Genomic DNA, 15281 nt, shown 5'->3' with positions numbered 1-15281 from the left:
TGCCAACTCTGCTGTCACCAGACACGAGAGTGGCCGACGCACCAGGAATCCTGCGGAGTCTCTGGGATATAGGATTAATCATCAGGATTCGGCTACAAGTGACCCGGAAGAAAAGTCACCGGTGCATTAAAACAAATTGTCTATATCTTTTATTTTCAGTGAACGTTAGTGATAAAGAAAATATTGGTGATGGGGGGTTCAGAAGTCATTCAATCAATAACAAAGTCTGCTCATTAGCCTATGGGGAGGGTGGGGAGTTGCGAGGGGGTATGTCAGGTGACCAATGACGAGTGAGTGGGGAGGCAGGATGGTAGGTCATGTGATGAGGCATCCAGGCATGCATCCACCCAGAGCAGGCACCCCTACCTGACACCCATGCCCAGGCATTTCCCAGCAGGGGGAAACTAGGGCAATGTTCGCTACTTGTTCCTGAGGAAGGTGAATTTGGTTAGCAGCCAAATTGTGCTTCCTCAGCACAAACTGGGCGGTGGCGAGACTCCCTCCAGACTGCACATCCCTGGTAGCACATTCACACACCGAGTCATGAGAGCAGCCCTGGGGGTGATCATAGGGAGGGTGAGGCAGGGTCAAATATCACAGTGATGTGCACTTCAGTAAACTTTGTTTTCAAAAAAATAAAGTGTCTTCACACTAGGAGATATGAAGAGATGATTAAATATTTATGCATGAAAGCACCCTTGAAAGCATCTCCACTGTCTGCTGTCACCATCCTGCAGTTAGACTTTCTCAGACTGAACTACCGATTCTTTTTTGCGGGGGATGGTTTCGGAAAATATATATTCCTTCAGGAAAGAAAATCAGAAAAGTTCCTGTGGCGAAGAGTTTTGAACTGAGTACTGGCCTTCGGGTGAGGGGAGGGGAGAAGGGAGGAGTGGTTGGTTTAGCTGGGGGAGGAGCAGCACGGTGGTGCAGTGGTTAGCACTGCTGCCTCATGACGCCGAGGTCCCAGGTTCGACCCTGGCTCTGGGTCACTGTCCGTGTGGAGTTTACACATTCTCCCCGTGTTTTCGTGGGTTTCGCCCCCACAACCCAAAGATTTGCAGGGTAGGTGGATTGGCCACGCTAAATTGCCCCTTAATTGGAAAAAATGAATTGGGTACTCTAAATTTATATTTTAAAAAGGTTTTGCTGGGGGAAGGGGGGTGGGGATGGAGGGGAGGGTGTGCTCCCAGGGATATGTGTATTCCGCATTGTAACATGACACATCAGGTCTCCAATCTGGCAAATAATTAGCCAGCGTTGGAGGACAAAGGTTTTATTTGCAGGAATTTCATACATTATGGAATGAATAATACATCACTGCAGTGAATTGGGTCATGGGAACCTAAATCAGAACCATTGCTGCAGAAAGCCAGTGAATTAGTAGATTATAATTTAACTTCTCAGGAAATGATTCTTTTTTTTTTCCCCCGGGGATATTGAGAAAACCCGATGCATTTTTTTGGAAATTCAAATGATCTCCTGTTATTTTTTCGTGAGCGCGTTAAAATTCACCTCAACATTGTTGACGAAGCAAACAGGGTCAATTCTAACCCAAGGTAGGAGAATGTAATCATTTTTAAACTGCACATTTCTTTGATTTGTGGAGTAGTCCAAAGTCTCTGTTTAATTAAAATGATAAATTGAGACAACAAAAAAGGGGGAAGAACGGGCTAAGTTTAAATAACCGCATTCTTTGCGCCATTGTGTGTTATGAAACCATTCACGACAGTTAATTGACTTAAGTGAAACCAAAAATCATTATGTTACACTAGAAGACTTGGCGAGATTTTTCAAGCCCTTAGCTGGCCTTTCAGAAACATTAATCAGAAAATCCCGGATGTGATGTTCTTAATTTTCTCTCTGCAGGTTTTCTGTGCAGATCCCAACATTCCATGATATTTCAGGACACTTGTGTCTATCCCAGTCTCGGATCATTTCTGCCTACCATGGTCTGATGTAGGCTGTGGAGGGATGTTGGTGGCTGGAAGTCAATTTGGGGCTCCTGTGCTGGCTGCATCATCAACATTGATTTGGCGACCATTCTATTGCTGTGGAGGCAAGGAGGGAGGAGGTGGAATTATGGTCTATTTTGGAATTTTAACTGAAAAATACATGGATAGAATCATCAATGTGAATTATGTTACTGGTAAAAATCAGAGCGCCTGCAGGAGTGAATAATGGATGATTTACCGACCAGCCAATCCAAACAAGACGCCTCGCTTGAATTAAAGAAAGTTAGATTCTTTTTTTAAAAATTTAGAGTACCCAATTAAGTTTTTCCAATTAAGGGGCAATTTAGCGTGTTCAATCCACCTACCTTGCACATCTTTGGGTTGTGGGGGCGAAGCCCACGCAAACACGGGGAGAATGTGCAAACTCCACACGGACAGTGACCCAGAACTGGGATCGAACCTGGGACCTCAGCGCCGTGATACTGCAGTGCTACCACTGCGCCACCGTGCGGCCCTCGAAGGTTAGATTCTTAGCACGACAGTGTTGTCCTGTGTTACCTGTGATCCATACTTGTCGTATTGGTCACCCTGGGGTAACATGGACTGCACACGATGCAGTTAACTGATCAAGTATTTTTTTAAAAAAATAATTTAGAGTGTCCAATTCATTTTTTCCAATTAAGGGGCAATTTAGCATGGCCAATCCACCTATCCTGCACATCTTTGGGTTGTGGGGCTAAAACCCACGCAAACATGGGGAGACTGTGCAAACTCCACACAGACAGTGACCCAGAGCCGGGATCGAACCTGAAACCTCGACGCCGTGAGGCAGCAGTGCTATCCACTGCGCCACCGTGCTGCCCCAATTGATCAAGTATACACCAAACGTGGGTGTTGGTTCAATATAAGATTTATTGAACTTCAGAAACGAAACGACTCTCTACTACTCTAAGTAACCTAACAAGCACACTGGGCTAAATTGCTGGCTTTGAAAGCAGACCAAGGCAGGCCAGCAGCACGGTTCAATTCCCGTATCAGCCTCCCCGAACAGGCGCCGGAATGTGGCGACTAGGGACTTTTCACAGTAACTTCATTGAAGCCTACTTGTGACAATAAGCGATCTTCATTCTTCATTAACTATCTAGACCAGGCTAGTTCTGAGCCACGTGTAGAAGGTGTTGAATGATTTGTACACCCTGACTGTCACTACAGCTATCACCAGTGGAAAGAGGCGGAGTGCTGATGCCTCGTGTGTTTTATAGTTGGAAGCCCCCCTCTGGTGCTCTGTCTTGTGATTGGTTGTGTTCTGTTCTGTATATTGATTGGCTCACCTGGGTGTCTGTCACTGCCTGCTTTTACGTCATGATGTGCATGGGTGCATATTATGACAATGCTCTCTTCAAGCGCAGTTATTTACCTGGAGAACAAGATGTGTAAAATGTTGTTATTGAGTCACCCCGCCTTTTTTTAAATGTAACTTCAGAGTACACAATTATTGTTTTTTTTTCCAATTAAGGGGCAATTTAGAGTGACCAATCCACCTACCCTGCTCATCTTTGGGCTGTGGGGGTGAGACCCACGCAGATGTGGGGAGAATGTGCAAACTCCACACAGACAGTGACCTGGGGCCAGGACCGAGTGTCACGCTACCTTATTTATAACAACAGTTTGAAAAATTGTAACCTCCGCTATACTATGACCATATAGAATAAGCCAGGACTGGTAGTCCCTCAAGCCTGTCCTCTTCTTGCCATGGCAGGGGCATCATGACTAGGCACATAGGCACATCTTATCCCACCTCACTGCCCCCTCCTCTACCTCTCGCAGTCATTCGCCCTGGGATCAGCATCATTACACATTACACAGAGCAAGATATCAGGGCCAATAGGGGAAAATAAATGCTTGGGACAATTTCTCTCCGACCGGGTTCAGGTGACTGAAGCCTGTTCAGGAGATCACACAGGTCTGAATTTTCAATGTGAAAATCAGAACTGCTGCTGTCCCGCGTATGAGTAAAATCCAGATGATTGGCATCAGGTCCTAAACATGATATGGTAGTAAGGCAGGTGCCAAAATCGTCACCCGCCCACCATTTAAAATAACTTACTAATGGGCAATTGAGCTGGTTAACAAGCCAATTGATGCGAATGTTACACGGCCCACACCAGAAAGCAGTTGGCAGAGGAAGGCGGGTGAGAGTGAGAACGCCGTCTTTTCACCCACTCTGGTGAAAAGTGGGGAAAAAGAGGATCAGTCCTTTGGGAAGTGTTCTGTGTGTATCAGGGACACCACCTCCACACTTTTCCTCCTCCTGCTGGCCACCAACACACAACTATCCGCCCGCACCACCCCCACCCACCTTCGCTACCTTCCGCGGGTACCCGATCCCTCCAGGCCCAGAAACCCCGGACTTTCGAGTCTGGGGTCCCTACTGTCTTCTTTGTGGGGCTTCTTGCAGTCCCAGCAGTGACCACCGCTGAGTTCTGGCACTGATTGGCCAGCAACTCTTGAAGGCAGGACTTGCTTCCACTGAGGTGTAAGAGTCTGACCTTTAGCTTATTAAGGCTGCCCACTGCACAATATTGCTGTGGGGCTGTATTTTTTAACATCCGTCGGTTTGCGACCAAATTTACTAATGCCCCACGCCAGTAAAATCCATCCCATCCTTTCTATCAGGACAATCTGTGGGATGAAACCTGGACCTCAGTCTGGAATTGACCCAGCTCCCTCTTGAATTTACAGAGTCTACACCCATTGCACCAGCTGGTCATGTATGCTCTGGGGGATTACGAATGACCTAAGATCCAGACTATGGCGGCACGGTAGCACAGTGGTTAGCACTGTTGCTTCACAACGCCAGGGTCCCAGGTTCGATTCCCGGCTTGGGTCACTGTCTGTGCGGAGTCTGCACGTTCTCCCCATGTCAGCGTGGGTTTCCTCCGGGTGCTCCAGTTTCCTCCCACAATTCCCGAAAGAAGGGCTGTTAGGTAATTTGGTCATTCTCCCTCAGTATACCCAAACAGGCGCTGGAATACAGCGACTAGGGGCTTTTCACAGTAACTTTATTGCAGTGTTAATGTAAGCCTACTTGTGACAATAAAGATTATTATTATTCCTACTTTTATACAGTTAAACTCATGTTACCTTGCTCCCCCACCCACCCATTCTCTCAAACTGAAGAATCCGATCGCAACATTGACAGAGTATTAACGGCAGAAATATAATTTTCCTCTTTTAATACTAAAACTCTTGTGCACACTTTTAAAACCATCACTTTTATATCAAAGGTCAGTTTATTCAAACATCTTTCCATAAGACCACCTTCATTGTTAAATGACAGTCGACCCATGCTTTGCTGAATATCATATTAGCACTGCTGAGAAAAGAGACAAGCTCGGAGGTGTTGAAGCTTTATGTCTTGCACTCATCCAGGCAGAATTACAAGATCAGTCCACTTGCCATGCAATCAGCACTCTCCTGCCATGCGGTGTAAATTGTTGTTCCCTCTTGAGATTTGGTATTCCAGTCATTCAAGCGCCAGATGAAAAACTTGGACAGTATGTCTCTTTTTTCAGCAACACTAAAAGGTCTATTTTACTGATCACTCTGCAGTTATCCTGTTGGAATACGTAGCTGGGAACAGGCCTGGAATCGAGCACGGCCATATCCTTCCAACGTTCATTTTCAGCTCTGTGTGTGTGAACACTCATGTGACGAGTGACCACTCGTGTAGCATTGAGTCGACATTACCATAGGTAAGGCCGTGCCCCTCCTGAACAACCAGCTCCAAGAGGAGGCGATGAGAAGGGAAAGTTTAACCCAGGTCCCCAGGCAATGCTTTAGATGGCCTCCAAATCCTGTATTAAGGAGGAGAAATAAGAAACAGTGTTCACACTCCATTGATAGCTTACTGAAAAAGCTACATGTGTGATCAACCTTAGTGACGATGCTGACATGCCCCATCCCTCGAGGTAGCTTGCCATCCTATTGCTGTATGTAAGTACTTGATGGAAGTATAAATGCATTTTTGTCACAATCAGTGGTAAATCGTCCACTCTTCTAATTTCTCTTGGAGTTAACAAATCCGGGAGCGCATTTTTGAGATGTAACCAGTGGAATAGATAAGGGTTGACCAGTGGACGCAGTATATTTGGATTTTCAAACATGTAAGGTGCCACTCAAAAGATTATTACACACAATTAGGACTTGTGGGATTGACGGTAATGTATTAGCATGGTTTATAGATTGGTTAATGAACTTAAAACAGAGGATAGAACCGAACAAGATATTTTCTGGTTGGGTAACAGGGTACCACAGGAATCAGTACTTGGCATCAACTATTAACAATCTATATTAATGGCCAGAGTGAGTGAACTTAATGTAATATAGTCCAGTTTTCTGATGATACAATGTTAGGTGGGAAAGTAGTAATAAGGAGAATGAAGAGAGGCTTAAGATAAACGTAGACAGTTCAGCGAACAGGAGAGAACATGACAGATGGAATCCAAGGTGATGGACTCTGGTCCCAGGTTCAATCTGGCCTCGGGTGACTGTGGAGTTTGCACTTTCTCCCCCGTGTCTGCGTGGGTTTCTCCGGGTGCTCTGGTTTCTTCCCACAGTCCAAAGATGTGCAGGTTAGGTGGATTGACCATGCTAAATTGCCCATAGTGTCCAAAAGGTTAGGTGGGGTTACTGGGTTACGGGGATAGGGTGGAGGTGTGGACTTGCGTGGGGTGCCCGTTCCAAGGGCCGGTGCAGGCTCGATTTGCCGAATGGCTTCCTTTTGTGCTGTAAATTCTATGACTATAAGTCCATGAGGTTGGACTTTCCGTTCTCACAAAGATGAAGATTGCAAAAATGAACTGGCACCCGATATGCGCGTTGCCCTCTCCGCCTGTGAACCTGATTGGTGTGAGATTGTGAGGACCAAGCAGGTTTCCCTTTCGCATCAAAGGTAAGCAAACGTGGCGTGTGTCGCAAAGGTCGGCTGGCATAAGTCACAACGGTCGGCTGGCATAGGTCACGAAGGCCAGCCGGCGTGGGTCACGAAGGTCGGCTGGTTGGCAAAAGTGGGTCCTGGGAAAACAAGTTTGAAAAGCACTGATTTAGATCATGGTTAATCTGTACCTCAATTCCATGTGCCGACCTTTGATTCAGATCCTTTAATCCGTTTAACAAACAGAAAGTCAATTGATCTCAAGCCTTGTAAAACCCATCTTCTGAAGGGGTAATCCAGATTTATTTTGTGTGAAAGAATGTCCTCTGCTTTTTTTTTTCACCTGAAATGAATGGAATGAAAATCGCTTATTGTCACAAGTCGGCTTCAAATGAAGTTACTGTGAAAAGCCCCTAGTCGCCACATTCCGGCGCCTGTTCGGGAAGGCTGGTACGGGAATTGAACCCGCACTGCTGGCCTGCCTGGGTTTGCTTTGAAAGCCAGCTATTTAGCCCTGTGCTAAACCAGCCAATTGATAAACCAATGGATTGGCTCTGATTTTAGGATTATGTCTCTTGTTTTATGCCTTGTGTGTATTTAAACAGGATCAAATTTTCAAACCCTTTGCTCTGATAAATGTAAGGGGATGAGTAACTCCAAACCCTTGTGAGGGATGATGCGTGGGACCGGGGGGGGGCGAGGGGGGTGATTTTGTTCTGGTTCTTGTCACGTTAGCTTCACTCTGGCTTGACGTATTCTTGCCAGTGCAACCTGCACATCCCGGCCACAGGAGTGGCTCAGTCCCGGGGTTTGGCATGAAGTCTCTGGCGTGGAGGCAGGTTGGACGTGGGGTCCTTGCGCAGCACACTTACTCCCGTGTGAACGAAACCCCAGGAACTTCATAGCCAGTGCTCTGGATGTTCATTCACTCGGTGTCGCCAAATTTACTGCTGATGTAGGCGCTTTGATGGCTGCATTCAAAAGGCAAAGCATTCAGTCCTTATGTTATCAGGGTTAACATTATCTGTGCTTAATTGACACCATTCACCATTATCTGCCCTCTGATCTCAATCAATAAAAGATGCCTGAAGAGCGACCCAGAGAGTTGCACAAATATTCCTGACCAAAAAAAATAAATAAATAATTTGTGGAAAGCATGCCCTCTGACAGTGCAGGAAGTAACTTTCTTTGAAAGCCTCTAACACACGCTGCCACTTCTGTAACATTTTTTAATGACCTTCCGCCAGCGTGCAGGATAAGTGTGAGATGCAATAGGGGACCCAACACAGACCTGCTGTCATAAAACCTGTTTGCTCCCTTTCTGCACATTGTCCACTGATCCTTGCTCATTGACCTTTCACTCCAGAGATTTTATGTGCAGGAAGTGGCCGAGAGTGTTAATTATGATTGATTTGCTGTGGGTCTTCAGATGACTGTTTATATCATTCCGGGCTATGGGTGTGTCCTTAACGACCTTTCTCAGGCCACTGAGTGCTCAGAGAAAAAATCCATATACTTTCCGAAAGAAACACACATGAAGGTTCAAATCTTATCGATTGTCACACAAATCTGTCGACAAATCATTTTCTACTGGGTCTCAAAATTTAATTTTTCATTCTCGTTTCGATAGACAGAAGTAACATAAAATTTTGCAATTCTGCCTGAAGTTCATTCGATTGATTGAGCACGCGGTTGGTTCCCAATACACTGAAGTTTAAAACAATTTGAGGAAAGGTTCAAAAATTTGGACTTGTTTTCATGCACAATTGTTTCGACGGTGTGACAGTTTACACAAGATTTATTTGTCGTTTTTTTTTGAGTAGGGGGTTGGAATTTTGCGTAAGCTTTTGGGTTTCATATTCCCACCTTAGAACCATAGAATTCCTACAGTGCAGAAGGAGGCCATTCAGCCCATCAGTCTGCATCGACCCTCTAAAAGAACACCCTACCTAGGTCCAATCCCCCGCCCCCTGCCATCTCCACAACCCCACCAAACCTACATATCCTTGGACAATATGGGGCAGTTTCAACTTGGCCAATCCACTTAACCTGCACATCTTTGGACTGTGGGAGGAAACCGGAGCACCCGGAGGAAACCCACGCAGACACGGGGAGAAAGTGCAAACTCCACATAGACAGTCACCCAAGGGCAGAATCGAACTGGAGTTCCTGGTGATGTGAGGCAGCAGCACTAACCACTGTGCTACCGTGTCCCCCTAAAACATCTTGATTCAGATTACTGTCAATGTTGCCCATGAGCAGCTGATGGAAGGTGGTACGGAGATTGTTAATTGGTTTCTTCCTCGTGCCTGTGGTAAATTTTCGACAGCGCATGGTTGTCGCCAAGTTTGATCAAGGTGGAGGAGTACAACAACAACTTATATTTTTAAAGCACTCTTAATGTAATAAAACTTCCCAAAGTTCTTCACATGACCGTTGTAACTCCAAGGCTCATACAGGGAGATATAACTCACCAAAAGCTTGGCCAAAAAGGTAGGGACTTAGGAGTGTCGTAAAGGGGGTAAGAGAGGTTGACAGTCAAGAAATTAAGAGGCGGACAACAGAGTTTTGGATGACTTCACGTTTATGGATGGTAGAATGTGGGAGTACGCAGGAGTGGTTGAGTCCCGAGGTAACAAAGGCATGAATGAAGGTTTCAGCAGCAAATGAGTTTAGACAGGGTCGAAGTTTGACGATATTAAACAGGTGGAAATAAGCTGCCTTAGCAATAGCATGAATATGTGGTGGAAAGCTAATCTTGGTCAAATATGACACCCAAGCTGGCAAACGTATTAGTTTAGTCTCAGACTGTTGCCAGGGAGAGGATTGGAGTCAGCGGGAGCTAGAGATCAGAGTGGGAAGCAGGGACTGAAAACAACGGCTTCAATTTTCCCAGCATTTAATATGGAGGAAATCTCTGCGAATCCAGGACTAGCTGTTGAATAAGCAGACAAATAATTCAATGACCGTGGAAGAGTCGAGGGAAGTGGTGGTGAGGTAGAGCTGAGAGTCGTCAGTGTACACGTGAAGGTGGAGTTGAGTTAGGATTTGGATACGATTCTGTTGAATAGCGGGCGGCACAGTGGCGCAGTGGTTACCACTGCTGCCTCATGGCGCTGAGGTCCCAGGTTCGATCCCGGCTCTGGGTGACTGTCCGTGTGGAGTTTGCACATTCTCCCCGTGTCTGCGTGGGTTTCACCCCCACAACCCAAAGATGTGCAGGCTAGGTGGATTGGCCACGCTAAATTGCCCCTTAATTGGAAAAAAAAGAATTGGGTACACTAAATTTATTTTTTAAAACTGGCTCCATTGAATAGCAGTGCAACCTCAAGAGGCCAAATGGTTTACTCACACTTCCCATCTTCTTAGCTCGGTGACATTTCAAAGGGCTCAGGAAAAATCCAATGAGCCTGCCATTTGCTTATCATATATGACATAATGTTATAATTCATATGACTCCCTCACTGGCATGATATGTCTTTGCGGCAAAACCAGGTCCACGATTTTCCGAATGGTTATATTTCCCTTCCCACCATCAGAAGAGTCAATGTATGACGACTAGAAGACTTTAAGGATATTGGATTCAACGTATTGGGCAATTTAAGGGTCAAACGTCTGGGGTTAAAGTGCGTTTGACTGCAGTGGTCATGTTTTTAAAAAAATAATTCTGTTTTGCAGAGTCTGGGTGATTTTAGCAGCCAGGAGGTGAAGTTGGTAAAGAATGTTTTTTTCGGTCTGGGCTAATGAACTGTGAGATGACTGTGAACCCAAGTGAATGTCTGTGGCTTTCTCCTCAAAAAATCCACAGATGATTTTTATACCATGGGCCTGATTTTCCGGATGCGCACGACGATGACCTGCAGCGGTCACGGAGTAGAACATGGCGCCGGCCGTGTGTGGACCTGACCTGCCAGATAGTGCCTTCCCTGGGCACTCCCTCGCGACCCCATGGCCACCTCCCACCAGTCCCCCCCATCCCTCGCGGAAGCCCCCCCCCGGTCAGCAACAGCTCCCAGTCCAGAGCCGCCACGCCGGATTCCCGCACAGCTGGGATCTTCGGGAACTCAGCCCACCGGGAGCGGAGCATCGGAGGAGCACCTTCAGGTAACGTCCTGAGGTCGTCCCAATGGCGTGCGGCGTGCCTCGATGATGCCGTTTCAGAGGGGGCGGAGCATGCAAAACCTGTGTAAAACAGGCACCGCCTCCGATTCCGCCGTATGTAGGGATTCTCCAACCAATCGCCGATTACGAAATCGTCATCGGGAAACGGAGAATCTCGCCCCATGACTTTCCAAAAGTCACACTTTCAAATCTTCCATCAAATTATGCTTCACCTGAGTGGTTTACATTCCAACGAGACAATGTTTTCCAAATGACACTTTCAAACAAAGCCTTCACTCCACTTTTAACAGTGAATCCAGTCCAGGATTTTACACCATCACCTTTAGGATTTCTTTGACTTGAAGGCTGTGCAAAGTACTCACAATTGCTTTCACTCTGAATTACCAGGCTGTATTAAAATGACATCAAATGTTTCATCGATCTCGGGCAGCACAGTTGCGCAGTGGTTAGCACTGCTGCGTCACGGCACCAAGGTCCCAGGTTCGATCCCGGCTCTGGGTCACTGTCCGTGTGGAGTTTGCACATTCTCCCCGTGTTTATGTGGGTTTCGCCCCCACAACCCAACGATGTGCAGGGTCGGTGGATTGGCCGCGCTAAATTGCTCCTTAATTGGAAAAAGTGAATTGGGTACCTTTTGTGAGGGCCACGAAGAATCCAGCATGAGTTTGTAAAATCGAAAGAAATAAGTTGATTTGCAATTACATATATACAACAACAGCAGCAGCAGTACTCCACCATTGCTGTCTCCTCTCCAGCAGGTTCCACACTGGCCAGCTCTATTTTTGCAGGTGACTCTGCTAATGATTTCTCCGCCCTCCTCATTGGGAGAGCTCATACTCACTAAGGATTGTGGGATAGGCAATAGTCCCTGGCTAGTAGTAATCAGGCAGGTTATAACAGTACTCTGAATTATTTTTTTAAAAATGTTTCATTTATCTCGAAAGTATTCTGTCCCAGTTTAAACCTAACTACTGCAATGATTTCTTTAACTCAGAATATTTTGTTTACCCTTCCTTGAATTCTTCTGAATGATACCTTGGTCTCTGTTCTCTAAACTTCAGGCATCTTAAATGTTCTTTCTGTCCCATTTGCCTGGGCTCCTGACGTGCCCAATCTATCTTCCGCCAGAGTTGAGAGATCCCCGAGGACCTGTCTCCAACTGCCCACAAATTAGCTAAATTAAAACGTAAAAGCTTCTCTACCTTACATTGCCCCAGTTGCTAAGCAATCACTGCTGGTTTATTTATTCTTCTTGCAGTAGCCCTCTCCAAGCACAACACAAACACAGTTGGAACTTAACCAACCTCCACACATACATACACCTTTGTCCAGCATGAATCTAGGTTATACCCTACCAGACATAAAAACATTAGATTAAACCCACTTAAAACCAAGCCTTATTTCTAATGTTTACCAACACAACTATAAACCTCTGAAAACTACCTTTGTTTTTCGAACATGTCCCTTCTGCCAATGGGAGCAGATTACTCTCTGTCTACTTCTATCCAAACCCTTCATCACTTTTTGAACATTAAGGCAAGATGTTCATTTAATTTGAAAAGGAAACAGAAAGAACTATTCTGTGAAATGTTCCTCTTTGATTTTTTAAGTTTGGCCTGGGGCCCTGGCTACTCTTTCAGGGACCATTAATAATCTGTTATTTTGTTGTTGGGTTTAGTAACAGGTATGTAAACAAGTGGTAACTCCCTTTAGCTTTGATGCAAATGAGGAGAAAATTCCCATGGAACAATTGATAAATGCTTTCAAGTGACACTTTCTATTCAGCTGAATGGCACGAGGCAATGTTTAAAGGTCTGCGCACAAAATAAAGCAGGTATTTATTAAAGAGCATGTAACTGTTGGTAAGCAACAGCTTCAAAGTCAGAGAAGACCTCTTTGCAATCAAAGTTTTTATTTTTACTGACCATGCATTGAGATTTAACCAGTTATTAATAGAAGATTCGCTGAGGGGACCATTTGCATTTTAATGCTTATTTGCTGGAATGGACTTCAGATGTGTTATTTAAAGGTATCAGTACAGACAGCTGGCTTGTACAGCACTGTCATACTATAAATGGGTACACTTGTTGTTATAGTCCTCACAGGGAATCAGCGATTGATCTACACATGGGGTTCTTGGAGCACAGGTTCCTGTAACGAGGAGGCAAGACTGGCCTAATAGGGGCTTGCTAGCGGGAGCTTAAATACTGACCCACTGGGGTGGCATGGTGGCACACTTAGCACTGATGCCTCACGGCACCGAGGACCCGGGTTTGATCCCGGCTCTTGTCACTGTCCGTGTGGAGTTTGCACATTCTCCCCATGTTTGCATGGGTTTCGCCCCCACAACCCAAAGATGTATAGGGTAGGTGGATTGGCCACACTAAATTGCCCCTTAATTGGAAAAAAATAATTGGGTACTCGAAATTTAAAAACAAATACTGACCCAGACCCAGACCAGGAGTTCGCGATGGTCCCAGGCTGGGACAAGAGCATTGCATGTCGCGACTGAGGCTTAACAAATAAACCTTTATTTTGCCTCGCCCGGCCTCTGCTGGAGTTATCACATTGGCGACAAGGAGCAATAATGGGATTCTGAGCAGCCTTTAAAGAGGGTTTTGGCCAAGGGTGGTATCATGACCGGTACAGGCCTGGAGGGACAAAGGTCCTGTTCCTGTGCTGTATTGTTCTTTGTTCTTTGCAAACAACCCCAGTAAGGAAAAGAAAACCCTGAAATGCCCTCCATACAACTCAAATGTAGTAGACTGGGCCCAGTGTGCTGAGCCCAAGCGCTACTTCTTTCACGTCAACAGCATTGAAGGGGATGAGAAGCCAAAGGGAATACTCCTGACTGTGACGGGGCCTCGACGTTTAGCATTGTAAAAACCATCACATTCGCAACAGCCCCCAACTCCATAGTAGAATTAGTGCGAAATTACTATTACATGGAATCAAGCAATCATCCTTCGACATTTCCATTTTATTATGGCTGGGAGAACCCCGGGGCAACCCCTTACAGAATTCCTCAGTAGGTTATGGAAACTGGCAGGGCTCTGCGAATTCGGCCCATCCATGTCCCAGATGCTATGCGATAGACTGGTTGTGTGGAATTAATAATGTCACAACCCAAAATAAATTGCTAGCGGAGCCCAACTTCACTCCCCCCCCCACCCCCCCTCCCCACCCCCGCCGCCTACCCCCCCCCCCCACACACCCCCACACCCCCGAACCGAGGCACATCTCAAAATGGGAGGATCCTGCCCTCTGCTTCCACCACCTTTTGAGCAAGAGTGTTCCACAGCCTCATGCCCACTGAGAGAAAATAATTCTCCCCATCACTGTCCTAAATTGGTGACCCCTTATTTTTAAACAGTGACCCCTAGTTCTAGATTCTCCCACAAGAGGAAACATCCTCTCCACATCCACCCTATCAATACGCCCAGGATCTTAAAGTTTTCAATCAAGTCACCTCTTACTCTTGTAAACTCCAATGGATACAAGCTAACCTGTCCACAACTTCATCCTAAGACAACCCACCCATTCTTAATATTAATCTAGCAAACCTTCTCTGAACTGTTTCTAACACATTTACATCTTCCTTAAATAAGGAGGCCAAGACTGTTCACAATACTTCAGGTGCAGTCTCACAAGTGCCATGTACCACTGAAGCATAATCTGCTTACTTTGTAATCCATTCCTCCCGAAACAAACAATAACATTCAATCAGCTTTCCTAATTACTTGCTGTGCCTGTACACTAGCTTTTGTGATTCATGCACTCGGACACGCAGATCCTTCTATAGCTCAGAACTCTACAATCTCGGGCAGCACGGTGGCGCAGTGGTTAGGATTGCTGCCTCACGGCACCGAGGTCCCAGGTCCAATCCCGGCTCTGGGTCACTGTCCGTGTGGAGTTTTCACATTTGCCCCGACAACCCAAAAATGTGCAGGTTAGGTGGATTGGCCACACTAAATTGCTCCTTAATTGGAAAAAAATAAATAATTGGGTACTCTAAATTATAAAAAAAAACATCTCTCGCAATGAGAGGATTTTTAAAAAAAGAACTCTGCAATCTCACCGTTTAGATAATAAGCTTCTTTTTTATTCTTCCCGCCATCGTGGACAATTCCACATTTGCTCACTTTATACTCCATTTTCCAGATTTTTATCCAGCCACTTAACCCGTCTATGACAGTCCTTGAATGAATGGACACAATGAGAAACATGTCTACCGATAGACCCAATGTAACATGCATTCACGACTAATA

General features: G+C 45.8%; 1 long non-coding RNA gene across 1 annotated transcript; it reads left to right on the top strand.

The window, feature by feature from the left end:
- Window positions 1-1352: 1352 nt before the first annotated feature.
- On the top strand, window positions 1353-3447 carry LOC140385130 (uncharacterized). Its single transcript, XR_011933296.1, has 2 exons — window positions 1353-1559; window positions 1870-3447. It is a non-coding gene; the product is annotated as an uncharacterized lncRNA (long non-coding RNA).
- Window positions 3448-15281: the final 11834 nt, after the last annotated feature.

Source organism: Scyliorhinus torazame, chromosome 11, assembly GCF_047496885.1.
Source record: "Scyliorhinus torazame isolate Kashiwa2021f chromosome 11, sScyTor2.1, whole genome shotgun sequence".
Lineage (NCBI taxonomy): Eukaryota > Metazoa > Chordata > Chondrichthyes > Carcharhiniformes > Scyliorhinidae > Scyliorhinus > Scyliorhinus torazame.
The sequence above is the reverse complement of the archived record's forward strand: the minus strand, read 5'-3'. Positions and strand labels throughout refer to the sequence as shown.